Below are 25,661 nucleotides of genomic sequence, written 5' to 3'. Positions count from 1 at the left end.
AGCGCAACTATGTGGGTTTCTGTCCCTTGAAGAACAGCTGTTCCCAAGTGGCCCAGGAGGTCCTTGGTGGGCACCTTGGATGGGGCCTTTGTTTGCCCGATGACATTACCTATCCCAAGCTCCCAGACAGGGGCCACCGGGACCCGACTCTGGCGGCCTCAGCTGCTGCCCAGCCTTTGGGTAATCTTGGTGGGGCACAGGGCCCTCCTCACTCTGATGACAATACATTATTCAGCAGGAATTGCTTCTGATGGATTCTTTCCCATGGGGACCTGACAAGTCCCCAGTCATTCTCAAATCAGGCGCTTTCATTTTTCCATTTGCGGGGAGAGGAGACGAGGGTAAAACAGAGCTCTGCTCGCTCTCCGGTGACCCCAGCTTGAGCACACGTTCCTCTCCTTGCGGCTTGGTGTCCCAATCCGTATGAAACAGAATTTGAACCAGGGGACCTCTCCGGTGTGTGATAGCTGTGATGTTCTCCAATGCTCAAAAGCCGGGATAGCAACAACACAGGGACGATGGTCACTACCATGGCAGGCACGTTTGCCTGTGGCCAGACCCCAGGCTGAGAGCTTCACGCTTGTTTTCATCCCCATCAACGAGGCTGGACCCTTGCCTTCCTCCCAGAGGTGAGGACACCGGGGGCACGGGGAGGTGACAGGCTGGCTCAGGTGCACAGAGCCCTCCAGGGGCGGGGCCAGTGCGACACTCCAAACCTACTGCAAGACTCCGGTCTGATTTACCTGTTGTGTCAGGTCACAACTCCTTGTCCTCCCTGCCTCATGGGGATCAGAGGACCTGAGAGAGTATCCCTCCTGGAGTCCCAAATGTCAGACCTACAGGCCACACCTGATCCCATCCCTTCAGTCAAAGGTGGGGACCAAGGCCTGGAGGACGGAAGGAACTTACATAGGTCCCAGGGCTGGGGAGCCGTGAGTGGCGCCTCCGAGGACTCGGGGAAGAGCAGGGAGGGGTTTCCGTCACTGTGACAGGCTCCCTGCTGGTGCGGGTAGGTCTGTGGTGTGGAGGGAGCCCCTGGAGCCGGCAGACAGACAGGTGGACAGACCTAGGGGCAGTTCCTGCTGTGCTGTTGCTATCTAAGCAGCCCAAGGTGAGGCTCCTCGTTCTTTGCTTTGACTTTCCACCTGAAAATGAGGTGCCCACGGCTCCCTCCACCACGGGGACAGGGGCTGTGGTGCTGGCATGGGCACGCAGCAGGCCAGGCCGTCTCTGGGTGCTCAGAGCGCTCGGTGCAAGGACTCGCGGCCCCTGTCCTCTCCGCTCATTGTGTGTGCGTGCTCTCGGGGCTCAGAGTCCCAGCCAGGGCAGAGCCACCTTCCTGCCACAGCCAGGCCCTTGGGAAGGGCGTGGCGCCGTGGACCCACACCGGCCCTCCCTCCCCGGGCGGTCCTCAGGCTGAGTCCCCAGTCACATGGCCAGAAGAGCCTGGCAGCAGCCCGTCCCAGTAGCACCAGGAGAAGAGGATTTCAAGTAAATTAGAAACAAGCATGTGTGTTTCTCCTTGGCCCATCTGTGGCAGTTTCTCGAGGCGCCAGCTCTCGGAGGTGGAAGGAACAAGGCGGAAGTAGAATGGCTCTCGGAGAAGCTGGAAATTTTAGCAATTAGGAGGGAAAATTGTAATGAGAAAATGAGCCTTAATAAGGCAAACACAATACTGCGGAGGCCTTTTTTCTTGCTCTCTCGCCGAAAACAAGCGGTGACTTCATGTCTGGGTTTCTCCGCTTTCCTGCGGCAGAGCCAACTGAGAAAAAGCCGGAGGAAAATGTCTCCATTGTCCCTAGATGGTGTCCCTGGCATCCGGGAAAGAAAACGCCTGCCTCACTGCGGAGAGCAGGGGAGGCTGACCCGCTGCTTTTCACAAACACCTGCTCTGCTCTGGGCTCGCCCACCGCGCCCAGGCCCCGTGAGACAGGACCGACCAGCTTGGCCACACGCTGCGACAACCCAGCCACCGTGCCCGAACACAACAAAATCCAACAACTAAATAAATCTTGGCTTCCTGATGTCCTAGCGCTCATTTAACATTCAGCCAACATTCCTTGAGGACTGTATGCTAGGCACTTGGGATACTGGGGTGAACAGAGCACACACAGTCCCTGCCTTCGTGGAGCTCATGTTCTACACCACAAGAAAGCACGTCAATAAACAAGACAACGACAGCCTGACCAAATGGTGGCGCAGTGGATAGAGCGTTGACCTGGGGTGCTGAGGTCCCAGGGTCAAAACCCCAAGGTCGCTGGCTTGAGTACCAGCTCACCAGCTTGAGTGCGAGTTGCTGGCTTGAGCATGGGATCGTAGACATCACCCCATGGTCACTGGTTTGAGCCCAGAGGTGGCTGGCTTGAGCCCAAGTCACTGGCTTGAGCAAGGGGTCACTGGCTCAGCTGGAGCCCCCCCCCCTGCCCTCAAGGCACATATGAGAAAGCAAGCAATGAACAACTAAGGTGCCTCAGTGAAGAATTGATGCTTCTCATCTCTCTCCCTTCCTGCCTGTCTGTCCCTATCTCCTTCTCTCTCTAAAAACAAAACAAACAAAAACACACAAGAAAACAACAGATTATGACCCTAAGAAGGAAAGCATTAGACCCGTGAGATGAGCTGGCTGAATGGATGAATGGGTGAATGAATGAATGAGTGAGTACACACATGAGTGAGTATGAGTGAATGAATGTTTTCCACCCTCATTCTCAAGATCCACCTCAAGGGCCACACAGGCAGCCGAGAACACAGCTTTTGAATCAGAAGTTAAGATGCGACTTTCAGTCTCACCTTTTCTAGGATATAATCTCGGATAAACTACGTAAAACTCTGTGGGCCTCAGTTTCCCCATCTTTAAAAAGAGAATGAGGAAGCTTTAGAGAGAGTTTATCTAAGGTGTCCAGCACAAGCAACGCGCGGCCAGCACTCTGATTACTGCCACCCACAGAACATAGATCAGGTGTAAGGAGAGGGGCGCGAGAGGCCACTCGGGTGCAAAGAAACTCGTGAGCACAAGACTGGGCGGAGGTGGGCTCTGCTCCTGCCAGGGTGGCTTTCCCACCCCCAAAATGAGTAATTTGGGTTTCCAGGCTCTCTGCTCCGATATCCCTGGGCTTAATATCTTTAAGGGTCAGCGAGCAATCACCTACAATACGCAACCAGCTGCCTCTTTTATAAATATTGATGCTCATCAATATCGCTGGGCTTTGCCATATATAAGGTGACCAATCGTCCTCCTTTAGGGAGGACAGTCCTTCTTTTGTAAGTTCCGTCCTCCCTCGAAAAGTGTCCTCCTACATGTCCTCCCTTTTGATACTGTAAGACTAATCTGTAAATGTCCGTATTCGATCGATGCAGAGTTGATTCATTGCATGTGATGTGACGTATTTGTATCTAAATGAGTACTTTTTTCTTACAGTTATTATTAAAAATTAATAGGCATGTAAGCATAATTACAATATAAAATATTACAAATGTTTTTATTATGCATTGATCATATTGTAGTGTATTATTGTTGCAATGAATAAAATGTTTCTTTTATTTACGATATTGTTTTCTTCAATTTACTTTTGTCCTCCTTTTCGCTGTAAAAAAGTTGGTCACCTTACCATATATAACTTACAGTCTGTCTGCAGACACTGTGTGTAATTCACTAGAGGAGACATCGCTGAAACCCTGCACCTGAAAGGTTCCCCCCTGAGTCCCCTGCACCAGCACAGAGGTCTGGTCCAGGAACTCCGGAGCTCTCCCACCTGGGGGGCATTGGGCTCCATCTGGAAATTAAGTCCCAGGGCACTGGCCCGAACCCAGAGCTTCTGGGGAAGGCAGGGAGCAGAGCCAACCCACCACCAACCTGGAGGAGAGGCGCTGACTGCCTAGCTGGGCCTGCCCGGAGTATTTATAGGGCCCCCATCCGCGTGAGAGGCTCTGATTGGCTCAGGTAGCCGCGCACTCCAGGATGAGCTTATTGGACAGGGCTCACTCCACCAACTGCGTGTGTGTGGCCTTTGGCTCCGCCCCCAAGCCCTGATGCAATCACCCACATAGGCAAGTAACTGTTCCGCTGTCGCTGTCCTCGTGAGGAGCAGGTGGCCCCCACTCCCAGGCCCCGCCGCTAGGAGAACCTCAAGCTGTCTCTGCCCCTAATCCCTCACCCCACATAATCTTGGATGAGTCCCTTACCCTGGGTCGAGGGGACCCGGCAATCCATCCCTACTGGCCCCATTCATATTGCTTTATATGCCTTGTACACACACAGCAACTGGTGCCTGGCCAGTTCCTTCCACATCCAAGAGAGGTCAGCCCATTGTGCAGGCTTGGGACCTCAAGGACGAGTGGAATGGTGGGAAAGGTGACTCCTAGATGGCGGCCTGAATCCCCAGCCCCTGCTGCGCCCAGCGGGCAGGCCGCACCTGCAACACGTTGCCTGGCCTCACCATAACCACTACCATTTCGTCTCCTCTAGCTCTTCAAGCATCAGACCAAGCTAGCGGGACACCAGCGCCAGTCCTGCTGGGAACGGAAGTCTCCTCTCTGCCAAGGAGTTATGAGCGGGCGCCGAGCGCAGCGCATTAAGGCCCGGAGTGGCCAAGAGCTTCCGGCCCTCCCACGCCAAGCTGGTCCCTTCCAGCCCAGGAAGGCCGGAGCGCGGGAGAAACAGCTGGGCTGCCTGTGCCGTGTGACTTAATGGGGGTTGTAATTTCTCCAGCGCCTCCATCTAGAAATGGGAGCGATGTGCATAATTTATGGGGGTCTGGGTCTGCGCAGCCAGGCTGGGCGCCCGCGCGCTCACACTTGGAGGGATGGGAGAGAACGGAAAAGCGTGGGGGGCAGGGGCTGCCCGGAGCCTGGCTCCTCAGCCCTGGTCTTGGGGAAACCGAGCATCCAGGCCTGGAGGGGAGGCCTAGGGCCAACACTGCTCTGGGCTTGTTTCCTGGGGCGGCCAGGTGGAAGGGGCAGCTGGTCTGATGATGGGTGGTGGCTCTCATAGCTCTGCGTCACAGCCCAGCTGAGGTGGGGTCCTTTCATGTTGATGCCAGCTGGGTATTTGTTTATCGCCCCCACACACACTGGGATGTCAGCTCTGTGAGGGCAAAGGGCATTGTTCGTTTTGCTGACCCCTGTTTGCTCAGCATCTAGAACAGGTCCTATGGCTTATGTATTCAATAAATGTTTGTTGAGTGACTGAGCGAGCTCAGGATCTCAGTGGGACTGAGGGAGACACCGTAGTAGAGTTGAAAGACAGAGGTATGAGTTTGATCCTAAATCTGCCAACCTGCTGTGTGACATGAGCAGTTTAAAGTTCTTTTTAAACTCTCTGCACCTCTGTTTCTCTCTCTGTAGAATGGACAATAACTGGATGATTCTCTTGGGACAGTAGCAGGCAGCTTCTGGTTGGAAGACGGGCCAGCCGAGCAGCAGGCAGGGTTGGTGGGACAGCCGTGAGGCCTGACTCAGGAACAACATGGGGCTCCGAGGGGGCTGCTGAGGCCTGACTCAGGAACAACATGGGGCTCCGAGGGGGCTGCTGAGGCCTGACTCAGGAACAACATGGGGCTCCAAGGGGGCTGCTGAGGCCTGACTCAGGAACAACATGGGGCTCCGAGGGGGCTGCTGAGCTCTGCACCCTGTGACCAGCACTCAGATGTCCAGTTTCGGGTTCCAGGACCACCCCAGGGTTCCAGAGCCAGCCACCCTGACATTCAGGGAATTCTATCACGAGGGTCCAGAACGGCCCACCAGGACGCTAGGTCCAGTGGCTCTGGGATTCCGTGTCTGCACACCCTGGCCTTCTGGAGCTCTGGAAACATGCTCGAGGGCTCAGAGGGCAGAGGTTCGGGAAGAGTGAGTTCCCAGATTCTGGAAACGCGGGCTCCAGTGTTCCAGCTCCTGCATAGGGACCCTGTTCACAGGGACCTCAGGAGAGCCAAAACCACACGGAGAGCCAGAGTTCTCATCCTGATGGTTCGGGCAGGTGTGCAGGTGCGCGGCACACGCAGTGCTGAGACCAGGTATCCCGAATTCCAGGTCTTTCCGCTGAAGGTTGATTCCCCGCAGGAACCAAGGTGGGATTGTCCATCACCCCAAAAGTTCTGTACAGGCCCGGCACACTGGGCGAGCTTCCGCTGGGAATGGATTCTTTGGGGCTCCCTCCAGCGGGGCTACAGCTGAGCCCTTCTGTCCAGGAGTCTGGCTGGAAAGAGCCCATGTGCTCAATTATACATTCCCCCCCAATGAGGACATCCATCAGGTGGCAGAGGCAGCCCGCGCCCCCACCTGGGTCAGGCCAGGACGACACATCTGTCCCAGCACAAGGCACGGGCAGCTTCCCCAGCCCACTGGGGCCTCCAGCCCTGACAGGCTCATTCCTCTGCCCAGCAGCCTGAATATTCCATGGGCTTGAATAATGCAGGCCGCCCACAGCGCAGCAGCAAACCAGTGGGGGCTGCTGGGGAACTGCAGAGACAAACGCTGTTTGGGTCCCGACTTTTTCCCCCAACGCATGACTGTGTGGACCTAGAGGGGTCTCCCACGGGGCTAGGGACAAGGCCTGATCCCCGGGGCAGGGCTGGGGGTGGGTGGAGGTGCAAGGGACCACTCCTGACCCCTGGGGCTGAAGCCTCCGTGAGTCGGAAGGAACAGGGGGGTGGAGCTCAGCTAATGCAGGCTCAGACCCCAGCTCCATCACTTACTAGCTGTGGGCCCCAGCCAAGTCCCTTGACCCCACTGAGCCTCAGTTTCCCAATCCGTAAATAGGAGACACTGCCACGGAGCATTAACAGGGCTGGATGGGGAAGGAGAGAGGGCGAACTGGAAATAGTGACACGCATGAATCCTCCATCACCAGCGGCACCACGCCATCCTCATGGTCACATCCTCACCTGCCCCACGGAGCTCTCCACGCCCGGGGCCACGGCTGAGCGCCACGTTCCACCTGGCTTTCACTGTACCCCACATTCCTGACTGATTTACAGAATACGTTTGGCCAACAAATTTGGGGGCCGGAAAGGAGGACCTTCACAGGAGACAGTACACACATCTAGCCACGGAAGGTAAAAGAAAAAACAAAGAGAGCCCCCAAACCCTGAAGCCCAGTTTTCTTTTTTAAAAAAAAAAAAACAATTTGTTTTTTAAATGCAAAATAGTACAAGCTCATGAAAACAATGCAAAAGATAAAAGCATTCATTTACAAACCTAACAGCCTCTCTCACGGCAGTCCAATCCCATAAGATGGTCGATGTTTAACAAAGTGTGTTAACATAAATTAACTTCTAAGCCTATTGCCACTCTGTATCGTAGTTTGCTAGGGCTGCGTAATAAGCGCCACAAACTGAGTGGCTTAGAGCAGTGGTCCCCAACTTTTTTTGGGCCACGGACCAGTTTAATGTCAGAAAATATTTTCACGGACTGGCCTTTAGGGTGGGACGGATAAATGTATCACGTGATCGAGACAAGCATCAAGAGTGAGTCTTAGACGGATGTAACAGAGGGAATCTGGTCATTTTTTAAAAATAAAACATCGTTCAGATTTAAATATAAATAAAACGAAAATAATGTAAGTTATTTATTCTTCCTCTGTGGACCAGTACCAAATGGCCCATGGACCGGTACCGGTCCACGGCCCCGGGGTTGGGGACCACTGGCTTAGAGGACAGAGTTACCTGCTTACAGTAATCTGAGCTCACTAGGAGTCCGAGGTCCAGGTGTCCGCAGATCCAGGCTCCCCCAGAAGGCTCTGGGGAGGATCTGTTCCAGGCCTGTCTCCCAGCTGCTGGGGTCCCTTGGCTTGTGGCAGCTTAACTCCACCCTTCACACGGCGTTCATTCCCTGTGTGACTGCGTGCGTGTCTGTGCCCAAATGTCCCCTTTCTATAAGGACACCAAGCACACTGGATTAGAGGCCACCCCACTCCAGTGTGACATCTTAACTAATTTTATCCACAACAACCCTGTTTACAACTAAGGTCTCACTTCGATTTCCTGGAAGTGAAAACTTAAATGTATAAATTTTGGTGGGGGCAGGAGACATGTTCTAACCTATAACACTCTGAAACTTTTCTCACTTAAACATTTATTACAAAAATCTCTCCACATCAATATATTGTCCAACTTACTTTTTTTTTTTTTACAGAGACAGAGAGAGAGTCAGAGAGAGGGATAGATAGGGACAGACAGATAGGAATGGAGAGAGACAAGAAGCATCAATCATTAGTTTTTCATTGTGACACCTTAGTTGTTCATTGATTGCTTTCTCATATGTGCCTTGACCGTGGGCCTTCAGCAGACCGAGTAACCCCTTGCTCAAGCCAGCGACCTTGGGTCCAAGCTGGTGAGCTTTGCTCAAACTAGATGAGCCCGCGCTCAAGCTGGCAACCTCGGGGTCTCAAACCTGGGTCCTCCATATCCCAGTTCGATGCTCTATCCACTGAGCCACCGCCTGGTCAGGCTATCCAACCTATTCTTTAAAACACACACACACACACACACACACACACAGGCTAGCTTTATTGTGATGTATAATTTGCATACCATACAATTGACCCATTTAAAGCATACAATTCAATGATCTCTTGTATACTCACAGATGTGTGAGATCTTCATCACAGTCGATTTTAGAGCATTTCATCACCTTGGAAGGAAACCCCACACTGTTCAGGTCTGGTTCACCCCTCCCCACTTGCTCCTTTATTCCCCTACCCTCCCCGGCACTAGGTAACCACTGGTCAACTTTCTATCTCTACGGATTTCCCTATTCTGGGCACTTCATATAAACGGAATCGTATAACCTTTGGTCTTCTATGGCTGGCTTCTTTCACTTAACGTATTATTTTCGAAGTTCATCCATGTGATAGCATATATCAGTATTTCATTCTTTTGGGAGGCCAAATAATCATATTACATTGTGTGGATAGACCACACTGTGTTTATCCATGCACCAGTTGATGGATGTTTGGGTTGTGTCCATCTTTGGGCTGTTATGAATGCTGCTGCAATAAACACCATAAAAACAACTGTGTACAAGTGTCTGTGTGGGCAAATGTCTTCATTCTTCTTGGGCATACACCTATGAGGGAAATTGCGGACTCATATGGTAACTCTATGGCTAATTATTTAAGGAACTGCCAGGACTGTTTTCAAACATGGCGGCACCATTTTCCATCCCAACCAACTATGTTTGATGGTTCTGATTTCTCTACATTCTCATTATTACTTGTTATTATTTGACTTTTTAATCTAGTCATCCTAACACATGTGATGTGTCATCTCTTTGTAGTTTGATTTGCTTTTCCCTGCTGACTAATGGTGTTGAGCATCTCTTCAGCTGCTCATTGGCCATTGGTCTATCTTCTTTGGGGAAATAGCTATTCAAATCCTTTGCCCACTTTTAAACTGGATTGTCTTTCTATTACTGAGTTCTTTATACACTGTAGCTACAAGTCCCCCATCAGATATATGTTTTGCAATCAGTGTCTTCCATTCTGTGGGCTTTTTCATTTTACTGAGCATGTCCTTTGAGGCACAAAAGTTTTGTTTTTTGATGAAGCTTAATTTATCTATTCTTTCTTTTCTTGATGATGTTTTTGGATTTATACCTCAGAATTAATTGCCAAAAAATAAAGTCAAATAAACATTTACCCTTGTGTTTTCTTCTCAGAGTTGTATGGCGCTGCCTTAGTCTACCTTCGGTCTTTGGTCCATGTTGAGTTCATCTTTGCATACGGTGTGAGGTACGGATCCAACTTGACCCTTTCCCACATGACTGTGGAGCTGTCCCAGATTAAAAAGACTGTTCTTTCCCTCATTGAACAGTTTTGGCACCTTTATCAAAAATAAGTTTCTTGTAGACACATGGATTTATTTCTCAGTTCTATTCCACACAATCTTCATTACTGTGACTTTGTAGTAAGCTTTGAAATCAGAAATGTGAGTCCTCTAACTTTACCTCTCATTTTCAAATTATTTTTGGCCATCTGGGTCCTGTGAAATCTCATATAAATTTAGAATCACCTTGGCGATTTCTAGACAAAGAAGTCAGCTGGGATTCTGATAAGGATTGCATGGTGTCTATGGGTACGCCATCTTGACAATACTAAAGTTTTGTCTGCTATAGTAGGCTTATTTCCACTTAGTTACTTTTTTTAGATATTTTTTATTTCTTTCAATAATGTTTCATAGTTCTCAGAGTACAGTTTGTGCTTTTTTTGTTGTTGTTGTTAAATTTATTCCTCAATATTTTATTCCTTTTGATGCTAAGTGTAAGTGGAATACTTCAATTTTTTTTTCAAATATTGAAAAAAAATAGCTTTGGGGCCCAATGTGAATGTGATGGTTTTTGCTTTTCCATTTCTGTTTATTGCTAATATAATAGAAAAGTTATTTTGTCATTGCTTATTTATCCAGTGTTCAGCCACATTAGCTTTTTTTTTTTTTTGTCATTGTTGAATTGCTTGAATTTTCTTGATACATAATTATATAACCTGCAAAAAAAAAAAACAATTTTAGCATTTCTTTTCATGTATTTAAGTTGTCTTTGTTAATTTTTCCTTTTCAATTACATGAGCTAGGCCAGTGTTGAACAACAGTGGCGATAACACCCTCTCTGGGTCCTAATTCTGATGACGCTGGCTTTAGAATTTCCGTTTGCTGTTCAGTTTGGGCAAAAGGCCTTTACATGTCTAAGTCATTTTCTTATATTCCATCTCACTTAGGGAAGTAAAGTAGTTAAGAAGGGTGTATTCTGGAGGCAGACACTGCAGGTCCGAACCTTCAGTTACGTACTAGATCTTGTGACCTTGAAGAGCTTGCCCCGCGTCTGTTTTCTCCTCTGTAACGCAGGGACACCAGTGCTGGCCTCCAGGTTTGTTGCAATGACTTCTGACGTCCAGTGTAGCAAATGGGAAGTCTGATTTTAGTCTAGAGTTTCTTAGTAAGTAGACATTTTCCCTCTGCTTGGAATTTTGAAAGCTTTAAAAAAAAAAAAGAAGTTTTCCCTGGAATTTAGGAATTTCGCCAGGCTAATCCTGCCTGAAACTTGGTGTGCCTTTACGATCTAAAAATGTTTGAGCCCTGGCCTGTTGGCTCAGCGGTAGAGCGTCGGCCTAGCGTGCGGAGGACCCAGGTTCGATTCCCAGCCAGGGCACACAGGAGAAGCGCCCATTTGCTTCTCCACCCCTCCGCCGCGCTTTCCTCTCTGTCTCTCTCTTCCCCTCCCGCAGCCAAGGCTCCATTGGAGCAAAGATGGCCCGGGCGCTGCGGATGGCTCTGTGGCCTCTGCCTCAGGCACTAGAGTGGCTCTGGTCGTAACATGGCGACGCCCAGGATGGGCAGAGCATTGCCCCCTGGTGGGCAGAGCATAGCCCCCTGGTGGGCGTGCCGGGTGGATCCCGGTCGGGCGCATGCGGAAGTCTGTCTGACTGTCTCTCCCTGTTTCCAGCTTCAGAAAAATGGAAAAAATAAATAAATAAAAATTAAAATTAAAATGTTTGAGATTCTACTAAAGGGTGGGGAAAAAAAGGCAGTGACCTCAGGTTCCTGTACTTGGTCATGATATCATTTACAGATGAGTGCCAAAAAAATTTTTTTTAATTTAAAAAATTCAAGGCAATGAGATGATCAATTATTGACGATGATTTGGAACAGTGAGAACTTCAGACTGGCAGAAGCCCAAATGACCAAAGCCTCTGTTTATATGACGGAGTTGGAGAAATGGACACCCCGTGTGCCAGCCATCACACCCCAGGGTGCAAACCTGAGAGGGTTCTGGTCCAGGAGCACCAGAAGACTGGCCTTGTACAAGCGGCAAAAAATGAAAATCGGAAGCCACACAAATGTCACCTGCAGAGGAAAGACTCCATCAAGAGTGGTCTGTCCGTGTGACAGCGCTACACAGCAGAGGAAGGGAGGGGCTGCCCTGTGCTCAACCCGGATGGTCTTGGGAACATCACATCGAGAAAGAAAAAAGGGCAGGAGGGTACCCACAAAAAAGTACTCAACTATAGGAGGTTCAAACACACGCAACGCTAAGCAATGTCATGTTGAGGGCCACAAGAAGGAGGGCAAGAGAATGATGCGCAGACAAAAATTTGGGAGCGTGACTGCCCATGAGGGTGGGTGGGCAGGGACGGGAGCTGGGACGTCCCCGGGGGCCTCACAGTTGACATGTGGTTTTGTTTCTTAAGCAAGGTGGCTCCTATGTTGTTACTCTGCACACCTTATGCATCTCCACAAATAGTCTGGTGCGTATCACTGTGAAATGAAGCGAGCCTGTGATAAAGAACACGCCCTGAGAAGGTGGCTTTGCGGGGGAGGGAAGCCCCAAGGGGTCAGGGGTTAAAGGGCAGGTGGGCACAGGGTGGTGGGACTGCCTCCAGGGTAGGTGGTGGAGGGGTGGTGGCCCACCCTGGTACACTGTTCATAACTTATAATAAAACCGACGGAAAGTTACTTTGTACTATCATCATGTGTGTCAATTCTGTGCAATGTCAGCGATAAATAACCCTCCCTGGAAAAGAATCCTGTTGGTCTGCATCCTAGACCACAGCTGCCACTCTTGTTGAGCTCTGTCTGCGTATCTGATAATAACCATTGATGTCTATGTGAGAATCAATACACAGGCCCTTGAAACAGAGAAACACCGTCACCGCTGGGCTGGCCCACCGGTCTCCCCTCCAGGGGACACACCCCAGACTTCCATAACCCCCCCTTCGAAACCCCCTGCAGAGCACACGGCCAGCAGACAGGCTTCCCCTCAGCAGCCCCTCCCCCCTCAGGCCACCCCTGTCCACACTGCGGTGTCTCGCACTCCACGTCCTCTCCCATCATGGCCCAGTGCCGGCCCAGTGCTGCCCGGAAAACTGACCCGTCCTACAAAGTTGACCTTAGGCGCTGTTCCCTCTAGGCAGTGACTGGTCCGTAGCTTTTTCTTCAGGGCTCCACAGGCGCAAACGTGTTGCTCGGTCCCTGGGCCACCCCCATGCCTGGCGCCGGGCCCCCCCCCCTCCCCCGCAGGTGCTCAATACGCATTCGGAGAGGGGAGTGAGTGGGGTTAGAATCGATCTTTCGGGGTCAGGACGCTGTATCTGAGGGAGGCGGCACAGACCCGCTGGAGGAAGCCCTGGTGGCCCTGCATGACTCGGGCAGGAGACACTGCGTGCCACCCGAGGACCAGGTACCTGGACACCAGGCAGGACGCCCCTGCAGCGATCCGGAGAGCGGGGCTACCCGCCTTCCACGGAGAGCCCGTGCGCGGCGCACGCTTCCTCCGGCCGTATCATAATGCTAAGGATTAATATTTTTTGCTCCATTTTAACCCCCTCAATAAATCTATAAATTCAACACAATCCCAATCAAAGCCTGATCAAGATTTTAATGGGATTTGACAAGCGGATTCTAATATTCGGAGGGAAGAGTGAATGTCCCAGAAGAGGCAAGACAGCTTGAACAAGGGAAAAACAAAGAGAGGAATTTTGCCCGACAAGATGTCAAAGCATATTACAAAGCAATTTTAATAAATATAATGTGATATTAGCACATGAATAGATAAATAGATCTCTGGAACAAAGATGGAAGACCCGAAGAGCAGACCCACGTATATACTGGGATGTAGGACTGGAACAAAAGTGGCGTTTCAAATCGGTGGGAGGAGGAGGGGATGATTCAATAAAGACTAGAACAATTCACTACCTGGGAAAAAAAATTAAATTAAATTCCGTCTTCATACCATTAACAAATATTAATGGAAAAAATAAATCTTTAAAAAAACAAAAAATAGAAAATGTTAAAAATATAGATATTTACAATCTTGGGGAATCTTAAATAAGATTTAAAGAAAAAGCAAAATTCATAAACTTTACTACAAAATTTGAAAGTGTATATGAAGAAAGATAATATAATGTTAAAAGAGAAGAGGTAGATGAAAAAATAATATTTACAACATATATAACCAGCAAAAGCATATGATATATAATATATTAATATAAAGAGTTCATTAGATAGGAAAACAGGGAGAAGATACAAGTAGACAAGACGCTAGAGACAAGATACAAGTAGAACAGAAACTATAAAGGGTTACTACACGGACTGAAAGATGCTCAACTTGTTAGTAAAGGCAGGAAATGCAAATTAATCTGACATATCGGTTCCCAGCAGACTGGCAGAAACTTCAGGATGCCAACATCAAGTGTTAGGGAGCAGGCAGGGAGCAGGCTCTCTCAGACGCTGCTGGGGACATTACAAAGGGGGAAAGTCGCTTTACGGAGACCACGCTGGCAGTCTCGACTGAAATGGTATGCAGCCGCCTGCCTCTTTTCTTCTTGGATATTCAGTCCAAAAGCCATTAGATAAGACTGAGCAGGGTAGGTGCGCACAGCAGGTGGGGCAAGGGTGGCAGGCCCCGCATGGGTGCGAGAGGCCGAATGCATTCAAGCCAGGCGAGATTTTCCATGCTGATGGCCCCTTGACGTGGGTATCAAAGACCCAGGTGGGGTGAGGTGGCATCCAGGCAGCCGAGCACAGGGTATCGGAGCTGCAGCAGGGGGCAGGTGAGAGGGGGGTCTTTGCACACGAGGATGATTGATGGTGAGATGTTGGATCCCAGGTGGAGGGAGGGGCATTCGGCAATGGGAGGTTGGTCACCTACCAAGGGATTGAGCCCATAAGTAAACATTCCGAGGGAAATGCTTGCCTGGACTCTCACTGTGGGAGAGGGACTTAGAGATATGGAAAGGGGAGAACTGGGGTGAACTGGGTGGTGTTGAAAGGAAATTAGAAGTGGGAATTGTAGAGAGAGATAGGCATTATCGGTGTGAATCTGTGTGTGCGAACACGTGTGTTATAGCTCTGTAAACCAACCATGCTTGGGAGACAGACACCCCAATGGCAATGAGCACCCCTACCGCCCAGGTCTTGGCTGCTAACACTGTACTCCACTAACCAGAAACGGCGCTTGTGGGAGAGATGGTGGAGCCATTGATCCATTGATCCATTGACCCAGGGCTGGGGCAGAGAGAGATCAGAAAGTGCTCCGAAGATGAGCAGGACACCAGGGCCAGCTTGAAAGGCTAACCCACTGACCAAATCAGGGACACGTTGCGTCTCAAAATAAATGGTGGTTAAAAAAAAATAATCGTAGTAATAGGTGAGAAATGGGATATTAACAAATCATACACACAATGTAGCTCCTCCCCAACACACACACACACACACACACACACACACACACACACACACAATTATTTACAAAGGGAAAAGAGCAAGCAACTCTATAGCTGGTGAACCCAGCAGAACCCATCACAGTCAAATGAACCAAGTCAACTTCACTGGCTACGGGACAAACGGGACAAACTGAAGTCCTGTGCCCCCTGATGGGGGTGGGGGCAGTGAAGGGAACAGCATCACTTCTGCAGTTTTCCTGAGAAGGACGCAGAACTGGCATCTCATCCCAAGGAAATGAGACAAACCCCAGATGAGAGTCATTCTACAAAACACCAGGCCCGTCATCCTTGGGCATGTCCGAGTCGTAGAAGCTCAGGAGTGCCGGCAGACCTGTTCTAGGATGAACACGGGGAGCAGCAACCAGACTCAGGGGGTGCTGTCCGGGACCCTTCTGTGGTCAAGGACATCACTGGGACACTTGGAAAAACTTAGAGGGGGCTCTGAGGATTACATGGTCATAATGCATCAGCGTTGATATCCTGATTTTGATGGCTGTAATGTGATTAAGTAAGACAATGTCATTCTTGTAGGAAATGCACACTGAGGTTTTTATTTGGGGGGGGGCAGAGGAAGTGGATGGAACTTTGTGTCAGCACTTTCACATAAAGAGTTCAAGAAAAAGGGGTTCTCTGACCCAGCTGAGCGTTTGTGGGTGCAGCTGTGCGAGCTGCAGAGGGGACGGTTGCTCTCTCCACCAGCAGTGAGGCACTGGCAAACAGTAGGCACTTTATAGATGCTCTTTAAAAGGGGAGTGTGGGAATCACAGGCCAACCTGCTTATCAGAGAATTGTTGCTCCTAGGACTGAGTTCATCTCTTGAGTCCTTGAGGATTAGGTCAGCTTTGTGACGTGAGGCAAAAAGTTCTACGACTGGGCTTCGAGTGTCTTGTTGGAGAAACGGAAACAGATCTAAAAGAATCATGCTGGCCAACCTGCCACAGTGACATGGAGAGAAGCTAAAGTCCCCGGTTCTGTCATGAGGCCTGGCACCCCCACTTGGAGCCCTGGGCCACCCCTTCTTACTTCTCAGAGCCCTGGTCCATGCTGGCTCCTGTTTCGCATGTCTGCCCTTGAGCCGGACGCCTGTGGATAAGGACAGACCAGACACGATCCTGCCTTTGATCTGGTGGGGGCAGCAGACACATCAACAACCATGACACCGTGGGCACGGACATCAGTGACAAAGCACTCTAACCACCGTAGGTTAAGTCTCTAAGCAGCCCATGTCAAGCAAGGTGATCCATAAAACAACCTTGTGGGAATCGACGCTATTACTGCCCCATTTTACAGATGCAGCAGTGGAGGCAGGGAGCGGTAAGCTTGTGTGCCCGGGGAAGCTGTTCTTCCATGTTGCCTTCCCAGTGACTGGATGAATGAACCAGCTCATGAGCCAGGAATGTCCGTGCTGTTGTGATCCTGTCCTCAGAGCAGGATCTTCCTCGCTCTGCCACTGGTGGGGGCGGGCGCCTGATGGCCCCGAAGGCCCCTGCAACCGAGAAGGCTCTAACAGACACCCTAGTTAGCCCACAAGGACTCTTTTTTTTTAAATTAAAAATGTCACAGGAAGTCCACTCGAACACTTAAAGCCACTGCCAAGTGTGTACGTGGTTGATACTAATTAAAGCAAAAGATGACAGCCCCCAGGAAAGGGAGTCACTTTCTTCTCGCAGAGAAGTGACCTTTCCGGAGAGCTTGCTCTGCAGTTCTGGTTGGTCATTACCAGAGAAGTCTGAGATCATTTTCAACAAAGCTGGGATGGCTGGCCGGCTGCAGCATCTGGTCTCCCAGTAAGGAGTGGGGCTTCGCTTTCGGGGACCCCGGCCAGGCCAGCCGTTGACTTTGGCCAGCCAAGCCACCAATGAGGTCCTTGCTGAGCAAAAAGTAAACTGCTTGGAACGCAGAGCTCTGCCCTCAGGGGCCCCTGCAGCCGCCTCGGGGACCAGTTCTCACCCTCAGGTTTTCGTTGATGTGACCTCCTCACTTCCTGTGGTTTCGCAGTCCACCTCCTCTCAGGCCCACACCCACGCCACCCCTGACCTTTGTCACCGCTCTGAACCGCTGCTCCAGCCCAGCCCTGTCTGACCAACCAGCTCCCTCCAGCACCCTCACTTCAAGCTGGGGGACTCCGAAGACCCCAGCCCAAAGACCCCGCCTCTTTCTCAGCCCCTCCACACCTCGAAAGTATTCCCCTGTCTCTGACCCAGGGGACAGCTCTAGACCCCATGTGACGCCCCTGGTGCTCCCCAGGAACCTTCTCCTCCGACCCAACCCCACCCCACAGTGGGGGGTTTTGCCAAGTGGATTAGATTCCGCTCCCCACGCCTACTGGGCCGGTGGCCAAAGAACATGCGCCTTTCACTCGTAGTTTCACTTCGGATCTGAGCTCTGGTGCTGGCTCACATGGACCACCGCCCCAGGTGCGGGTTCTCCACCCACACGGCCTACCATTCCATCCTTCCCAGACGTTCACTCCTGCTCCTTGTGCCCCTAATGAGGAGACTGTCTTCGTCCTCAACCCCCAGATCAACTCACCTCGCCCACCTGAGCCCACGCTTGCCCCCCATCCCAACCCAGTAAGTTCCCTGTGAGCAAATCCTGGTCATTTACATGGCAGAATGGTCACCTGTGCTCCTCACTGCTGACGGCCCTCCCTGAGATGCCCTGTCCTCCTGCCAGTGGCACCAGGCTCCCAGACATCCCCCCACCCCCAGAGCCCTGGACTCTTTTCTCCAGCACGCTGGCAGCGGGGTAACCCCGTTCATACTGCCTGCACCTCCGCGCACGGTTACCGAGCTGACAAGCGCTGTCCCGGGCCTGGACTGAGGCTGTCGGGAGACTGGGCGGCCTGGGCCAGTGGTGCCAGGTGCCGGTCCCCAGCATTCTCACCTGGGCGGTACGCAGTGGCAGCTGGTCCTTTCTGAGGGACTGTAGGTCCCAGTGGACCTTCAGAAGCTAAGGGCCCCCTTCCCAAAGCCAGCCTGTAGGTGCCGGAACCCTGCGGAGGCAGGAGCCCTGCCAGACGCCTTCAGAGTCCACCTCTCGGGGGGCGGGGGCATGTGCTCCTCACCATCCACAGGAGACCGCAGAGCAGGAAACGGGGCACTCGGACGGGTCCCCCTCCACTGGTCACCCTCAGCCTCTCCAGACCCACGGAGCCTGGTCCCGGTACCGTTTAGATCTAATGCTGCACAGCCAGGACAGGACGGGGACTCACAAGTCTCGAGGACTCATGCCATCAACTCCCAGGCTTTTCCCACATCCCCAGTGCTGCTCTGACTCTCTCATCCATGTGCCTCCCCTGGGCTCGGGCACCCAGCAGGACCCCTGTCCCCCACTGCCCCCTCTGCATCCTCCTCATCCCAGTCAATGTTTCCTCGCCACACAGTCCCGGGCTCAGCCAAAACGTGGCGCCAACACCGACTCCCCGCTGTCCCTCACAGCCAATCACAGCCAGCCCTGATCCCTGCTGTCCCTCACAGCCAATCACAGCCAGCCCCGACTCCCTGTCCCTCACAGCCAATCACAGCCAGCCCTGATCCCTGCTGTCCCTCACAGCCAATCACAGCCAGCCCTGATCCCCGCTGTCCCTCACAGCCAATCACAGCCAGCCCCGACCAATCACAGCCAGCTCCAACTCCCAGCTGCCCCTCACAGCCAATCACAGCCAGCCCCGACCAATCACAGCCAGCTCCAACTCCCAGCTGCCCCTCACAGCCAATCACAGCCAGCCCCGACTCCCTGTCCCTCACAACCAATCACAGCCAGCCCCGACCCCCAGCTGTCCCTCACAGCCAGCCCAGACTCCCCCGAACCTGCTGAGCTCCCTGCAGACCGCTCACCGCATACCAGGGCCTTCCAGGCCAGTGGGAGGCAGAGCTGGGTGCTGGAAGAGGTCACCTGTGGGGTGGGGTGGTGACCCCTCCCTGGCCAGCTAGGAGTGGGGGGCCAGTGTCGATGCAGGGCACCCTCTTCCCTGGAGATGAGCTCCAGCTTATGTTGCTATTAGCTAAGTTTTAAAAATTGCCTGAGAAACCCTGTCCTTTTTCCTCTGTGTGGCCTACCAGCATTTCATGTGAAAAAGCAAGAAGGCGCCCCTTGGACCCTTAGGCGCTGCTACAGGTTGGTGTGTGGTTCTTGCTGTATGTTTTTGTGTGTGTGTGTGTGTGTGTTTTATTTATTTATTTTTTGTATTTTTCCGAAGCTGGAAACGGGGAGGCAGTCAGACAGACTCCCGCATGCGCCCGACCGGGATGCACCCCGGCATGCCCACCAGGGGGCGATGCTCTGCCCATCTGGGAGCGTCGCTCTGCCGCAATCAGAGCCACTCTAGCGCCTGAGGCAGAGGCCACAGAGCCATCCCCAGCGCCCGAGCCATCTTTGCTCCAGTGGAGCCTCGGCTACGGGAGGGGAAGAGAGAGACAGAGAGGAAGGAGAGGGGGAGGGGTGGAGAAGCAGATGGGCGCTTCTCCTGTGTGCCCTGGCCGGGAATCAAACCTGGGACTCCTGCACGCCAGGCTGACGCTCTACCACTGAGCTAACCGGCCAGGGCTGCTATACGTTTTTAAAAAAGAAATTTAAAAAAATTCTTTTTCAATCTCTCTGCACAACCCCATGGCTGGTTTCCCTGCGGCCCTGGGAATGCAGCAATCACCCTGGGCACTGTCCTCAGAACTTTCTAGGGCTTTCTCACTGAGACCCTGTCCACGTGGGCAGGATGGGCAACCCACACACAGGGCTAAGAGGCAGGGCAAGGATTCAGACCCAGGCACTCTTAGCCAGGATACAGATTTTTGTTTTGTTTTTTAATTAATTTTAGACTTCCTGAAAAGTTGTAAAAATAGTACCATTTTTCATACATCCCTCCCCCAGCTTCCCCTCAAGCCAACATCCTGGTAACCACAGTGCCTTTGCAAACCCAGGAAAGGGACAACCTACGATGCTACTGCCTAACTCACATGCCTGATTTTGACGTCACCAGGCTCTCCACCAGTGTCCTTTTTCTGCCCCAGGACCCCATTCTGATTCCTGCATTGCTGTGGGTGCCATGGCCCCTGGGTCCCCTCCAGTCTGTAACAGTTCCCTGGTTCTTCTGTATCATTCATGACTCTGGCACAGCCGGAATATGCTCATCAGTTATTTCATAGACTGTCCCTCCACTTGAATTGTGTGACGTTTCATCTGGATTCAACTAAGGTGGTGCATTTTAGCCAAGAATCCCACAGAGGCGATGCTATGTCCTGCTTAATGCCTCAGATCGGGGGTCTGTGGTGTCTGTGTCTCATCACTGGTGACAGTAACCTTGATCACTTGGTCAAAGTGGCATCTCCCAGGCCTCTGTACTCCAAAATTCCTGTCTTTCCTTTGTAATTAATGAATGTCTTGGGGGTTGGGGGAGATAACTTTGGGAGCATGCAAATTGTGTTCCTTCTCAAACATCTGCCCATCAATTTGAGCATCCATTGGTGGGTCTTGTCTGCAAAACTTATTACTATGGTGTTTGCCAAATAGTGACTTTCTATTTTCTTCTTCTCTTTTACACTAATAATAGGAATTCAACTGTAAGGAAGAGCTGTCCCTTCTCCCTATATATTTCTTGAATTGGTTATTTGGATTAGTATAGACCCATGGGTATTTATTTTATTCCATGTGCCACAATTCAATGCTATCATTATTTAATAACTTGTTGCACACATTGTTTCAGTTTGGCCACTGAGAGCCTCCTGTGTTCTCTCATCCAAGCTTAGCATTTCCTAACATTATAACCTGCAAGATGCCCCCAGCTCACCTTGTATTCTCCCTACCCTGGCCCAGGGACCATTCCTCCAAGCAGCCTTTACTGGAAGCGGTGTTTAGACACCAAGATTGGGTGCTGGGTGTGCTTGTTGTTACTGGGCGTCATTGCTTCTCAGCCCCCTCAGCAGATAGAGCTGGGAATCACGTGAGCTGTCTATGTGCTGAGCCACACGCACACACATCCATGACTCCGTGTCCATCTGTCTTAGATACAGTAAAACCATGGCTTCACATGACGCCCAGCTTCTCATCCAACACCACAGGGCTTGTTTTAGCTTCCCCCCTTTTCTTATTTGTAACTTTTTCCTCCAACAGTCAGAAACCTGGCTCTTATTATCTACAACATAATGGCTTATTGCTCAAGTCTTGTGGCGGTCGTGGGTAGTTTCACAACCGGGGTGGGAAGCACACGGACTGACCGCACCCAGGTGACCCTCACTGCTTGCAGTGTGAGCTCCCAAGGACAGCGGCCACCCCGAGTGATGTAAACCGGGTCGCATCTGTGCGTCCCAACTACAAATCTTTGGGGTAGCAATTTGTCCTTCTTGAAAGAAGGTGACCACCTTGTGAGCTCTGCCATCAAGGCTTCTGTCCCCACCATTTGCAGGCATAACATTGGTGGAGGTGTTGGCAGTAAAGCATTATAGTCACTGATATAATGTGATGAACCATTGTCATTCCAATACATTTAATATTAAAAAAAAAACAGCATTAGTCGATGTCACTATTCTAACAATTTCCTGAATTACATATTTTTAAGACTGTTTTTGTTGTTGTGTACAGTTTCAAACTCTCTTGCTGCGCTAAATGGCGTGGACTTCCTTCTTCAGCATTTCCTGCTCACCTACTGTGTGCGAGGAACAGTGGGCTACAGGGCTGTAAACAGGGCCTCAACATCAACTGCAAAGGGGACTCAGCTGGCAAGGGCGGATCACAGGGCCTCAACCACAGAGTTTGAACTCAAAGGAGCTGGGTGGGGGGACACTGGGGGCAGAGGGCCGCGGGCATTAGAGGCAGGGTGCTCGCTCCTCACACATCGCTGCTGTTTGCTGGATAAATATCAATAGATCCAGCATAAATGTGGTTTTATAAATTGCTTCCTTTACGTTGGGCATTATCTGTACTAAGAAGCCTGTATTTATGCAACACAACAGCGACAACAAACCCCATAGGTACCCATGCAAACAAGAACCTACTTCTCAGACCAGGTTCTTGGCTTTGTCTGGGGAGTTACGGGCTCTCAGGGTGAGTGGCTGCAAGAACTCTGGTTCCCTGGGCAAGTATCCTGGCTGGTGGCCTGTCCCATGCCGAGCACTGCCACCAGGGGGCGCAAATGGAGGAAGGGGATTGGGGATTCAAGGTAGAGTCTCCCACAAAGGCTTGCGGGGAGTTGAGACCATGAGGATGGAAAGGAAGGTTTGGTTTGTCTTGTTTGGATGGCAGAGGGCTTTGTGGCGTTTCTCTGCTGTTTTCTCGGCTGTTAACAGATGATAAAACCCCTCTCCTGGCCCACACCTGCCCTGGTCCAATCTGTGGTCTGTCAGTCACCCCTACCATTCAGCTGCGGAGAGGTTGTTACTCTGTCTGTGGGTTCATTTCAGGGAGGCAGTCAGGTAGGGAACACTCAGTTCTTGACGCATGGTGTACTTTGTTGCAAGTTTGCAGAAATTACCTATTTTGAAATGTGCAGATTCAGTATTTGAAGCCTGAAGTCTACATAATCGAAGGAATAGAACCCCGAGCTGATTTAACAAGCGCAAATACTCATATTATCCTACTAACGGCGCACATTATTTGGGCTTAATTTTTCTATTTCCTTGGCTTGTAATCTCCTTTTCTCCCCATCAGATACACAACGATTCTATTCTTCAGTGTCAACTGTTTCATAATCACCACCCTGACAGCAGGGTGACCGCCTTGCATTCATTTAATAACTATTTATCTTTCTCTATCTCCCCATTTTCAAAAACGAGTAAGTTAAGTGCTCTAGAAATTGGAAAAAATTGAAATTTGACCTTTATTAACTGGGTTAATTGTCAAAATCTCTGCTTGTAAAAAAAAAATTAATGACCCAAAATGGTAACTTTTAGAGTTTCAAAGATTAGGTTAATGCTCAAGGAAGTATAAACTTTGACCTTTTTGACACATGTCATAGTAACATCCGTCCTAATAAATTGCTACCTGGGAGCAATTATAAAATTTTTTCCCTGTATCCAATCATGCAATTTAATTGCCATTGGAAACTCTGGCTTCCTTGGAGAAAGGCCGGAGAATCGCTCGGCTCCTCGTGAGGCCTCTGGGAGTCATTTTACATCTGCTCGAGGGGAGGGGTTATGTTTGCTCACCTGGAGTTCCAGATACCAGAACGTTCACGGACAGAGTCCCCAGCTGCTTCAGCCAGAGGCAGTAAACAAAACTGGTCGCAAGAGTGAAGTGGAAAGGGACGACACTCCTATGCCCGGACACGGCCCGTCACCGAGCCTGGGCCCTCTCTCTCGCTTCCCTTTCATTGTCCGTTTGCTGTACATTGCAGTAGGCGTGGCTCTGTGCTTGCTCCCGTTGCCGGTGGACAGCCATGTCAACCCTGCCTGGGATTAACAGGAGGCATTTGAATGCCATGATTTGGGGATGGGTGTTTGTGGCCATCTATTTTCTAAGAATAGAAAAAAAAGAATGTGTGTGAAGGCTGAGTTTGGGGATAACTCCCCCCCCAGGGAGGCGGCAGTCCCTGTCCTCTCTGAGGTCCTGGTTGACAAGCACCTCGTGTTGGCACCCCCAGAGCCTGGTACAGCAAGCACCTATCAGACACTCGGATAACTGTTGGGGGATCAGCAAACAGCACCAACTGCAAGCATCTGAGGAAGGAAACCTGGGGTGTGACCTCGTGGCCACGTGTCTCTCTTTCCCAACAGCTCAGCACGGCCGCTGGACCTACGTTTTGTCAGGCTGTGAAACAGGCTGTTGCCACCAGCCTCCGCCACCTGGGTGAGGTCGGAGACGGCAGCGGAGCAGCCTGCGTGGGTCCCCGTGGGGAAGCACCTGGACTTGGACGTCCTCAGTCTCCACAGGGTGAGCCTCGGAGAAGACTGGCTCCCAGGGACTGCTGTCTACCCTCTGCTGCCCTTCCCGCCCCCCCTCCACAGTCCACGGATGTCCACGGGGTTGAGTCCCTGAGAGAAGAGACAGCCTCTTTCCTTGCCGTGAAGAGCTGAAAGCCAATTGCTATTTGGCTCTGACGCTGAGCTCTCGTCCTAGTTAACTTATGCAAGATAGCCAGACCACTGGGTGAACACTCCGTGCCCAGCGGGTACCCTGTTGACATCCACAGTGCCTGAGTCAGCGGCTCCCCCAGGGTCTAACCTACAGCACAGACTCCCACAACCAGGCTGCTGCCGACTGCAGAGCCCTCTAGGCACCTGAGTCTCAAAAATAACATCCTGTGTTAGGTAAATTATCACCTTGGTCAGAACAGCCGCTGATAAGAGTTCACTTGTATCCTTGTTTCTACTCCAGCCCCTGCTTTTAATTAAGGGAGGTCTCCGGGCTGAGAAGGGAAGGCCACCCATGCACCCTGAACTTGACCTCGCCTGGGACTCAGCTCAGAAGGGCACACTCAGGAGTAAAACTCCCCCCACACACACACACACACACACCATAACAGCTTCTCAAAAACACCCGCTGCGGTCCTCTTAAAACCCAAGGAGAGCTAGGACCGAGTTTCCTGACCGGAAGACTCTCCAGGCTGGATGCTGGGACGCTGACAGGCTTAGATGACAAGCCCAATGCTAGGTACTTTAACAACTACCAATGACCAAAACAGTAAAACAGGACTTCTCCTGTGGTTTCTGTATAAGAGAGCGGTACCTCTCCCCTGATGCGTTTCTGGGTTCTTGGTGCCGGCCAGAGAACTGACTCCGAAATCAGGTCTGCCAGGGTGGCACCCGGTGACAACTGCCTCTGTCGGTTCCAGCGGTTGTGGTTTGCATCTAGTCAGGGGAGGGTGTGTTTTGAGTTGCCTGTAACATCTACTTGAAAACTTAAAGCCGAGAAATTCAGAGGCGCCTGTTGGGACAGTTCTTTGTACTTAAAAATAGGGGGGTATCAATTCAGTAAATATCTTTGGTTTGAGAGAGCTGCTCAGTCTGGGTGAAGCATGCTGACTGACCCGGGGTCCCCACACGGAGACCCCAGGGCTGATGGGGAGACCCACCCCCTCTCGGGACAGAAACCGTTTAGTCAGCAGGAACACTGGGAACCACGTACTGAGCACCTGCTATGTTCTGGGTCCCAGACTTACCTTGTTGACTGCTCCTCCCAGCCACCTCAGGTGGTAACTCCATCTCACAGGTAGGCAAACAAGGCCCCGTGCGTTAAGAAACATGCTGTGGGTGCCAGACCTCGGCGGAGAGGGCAGTGTGGCTTGGGACACAACCCACGTCGGCTCTGCCTGATTTCAAAGCTTGGGTTTTAGGGTGAGCAGCCTCTTCTCTGGGCTAAAATCCTGAAGATAGGTTCACATGCCAATTCTCTCGAAGGACCTCGGGGTCCTATGAGTCACTGCACAGAAGAGCGAATTCGTTTGTCAGCTCCTCGTCTTTTAGGAACGCAAGTCTGCAGAGTGCGAGGTGGAGGTGTGCGTGGGCGCTCCGCTCGGGGG

This window comes from Saccopteryx leptura, chromosome 6, assembly GCF_036850995.1.
Source record: "Saccopteryx leptura isolate mSacLep1 chromosome 6, mSacLep1_pri_phased_curated, whole genome shotgun sequence".
Taxonomy (NCBI): Eukaryota; Metazoa; Chordata; class Mammalia; order Chiroptera; family Emballonuridae; genus Saccopteryx; species Saccopteryx leptura.
The sequence above is the reverse complement of the archived record's forward strand: the minus strand, read 5'-3'. Positions refer to the sequence as shown.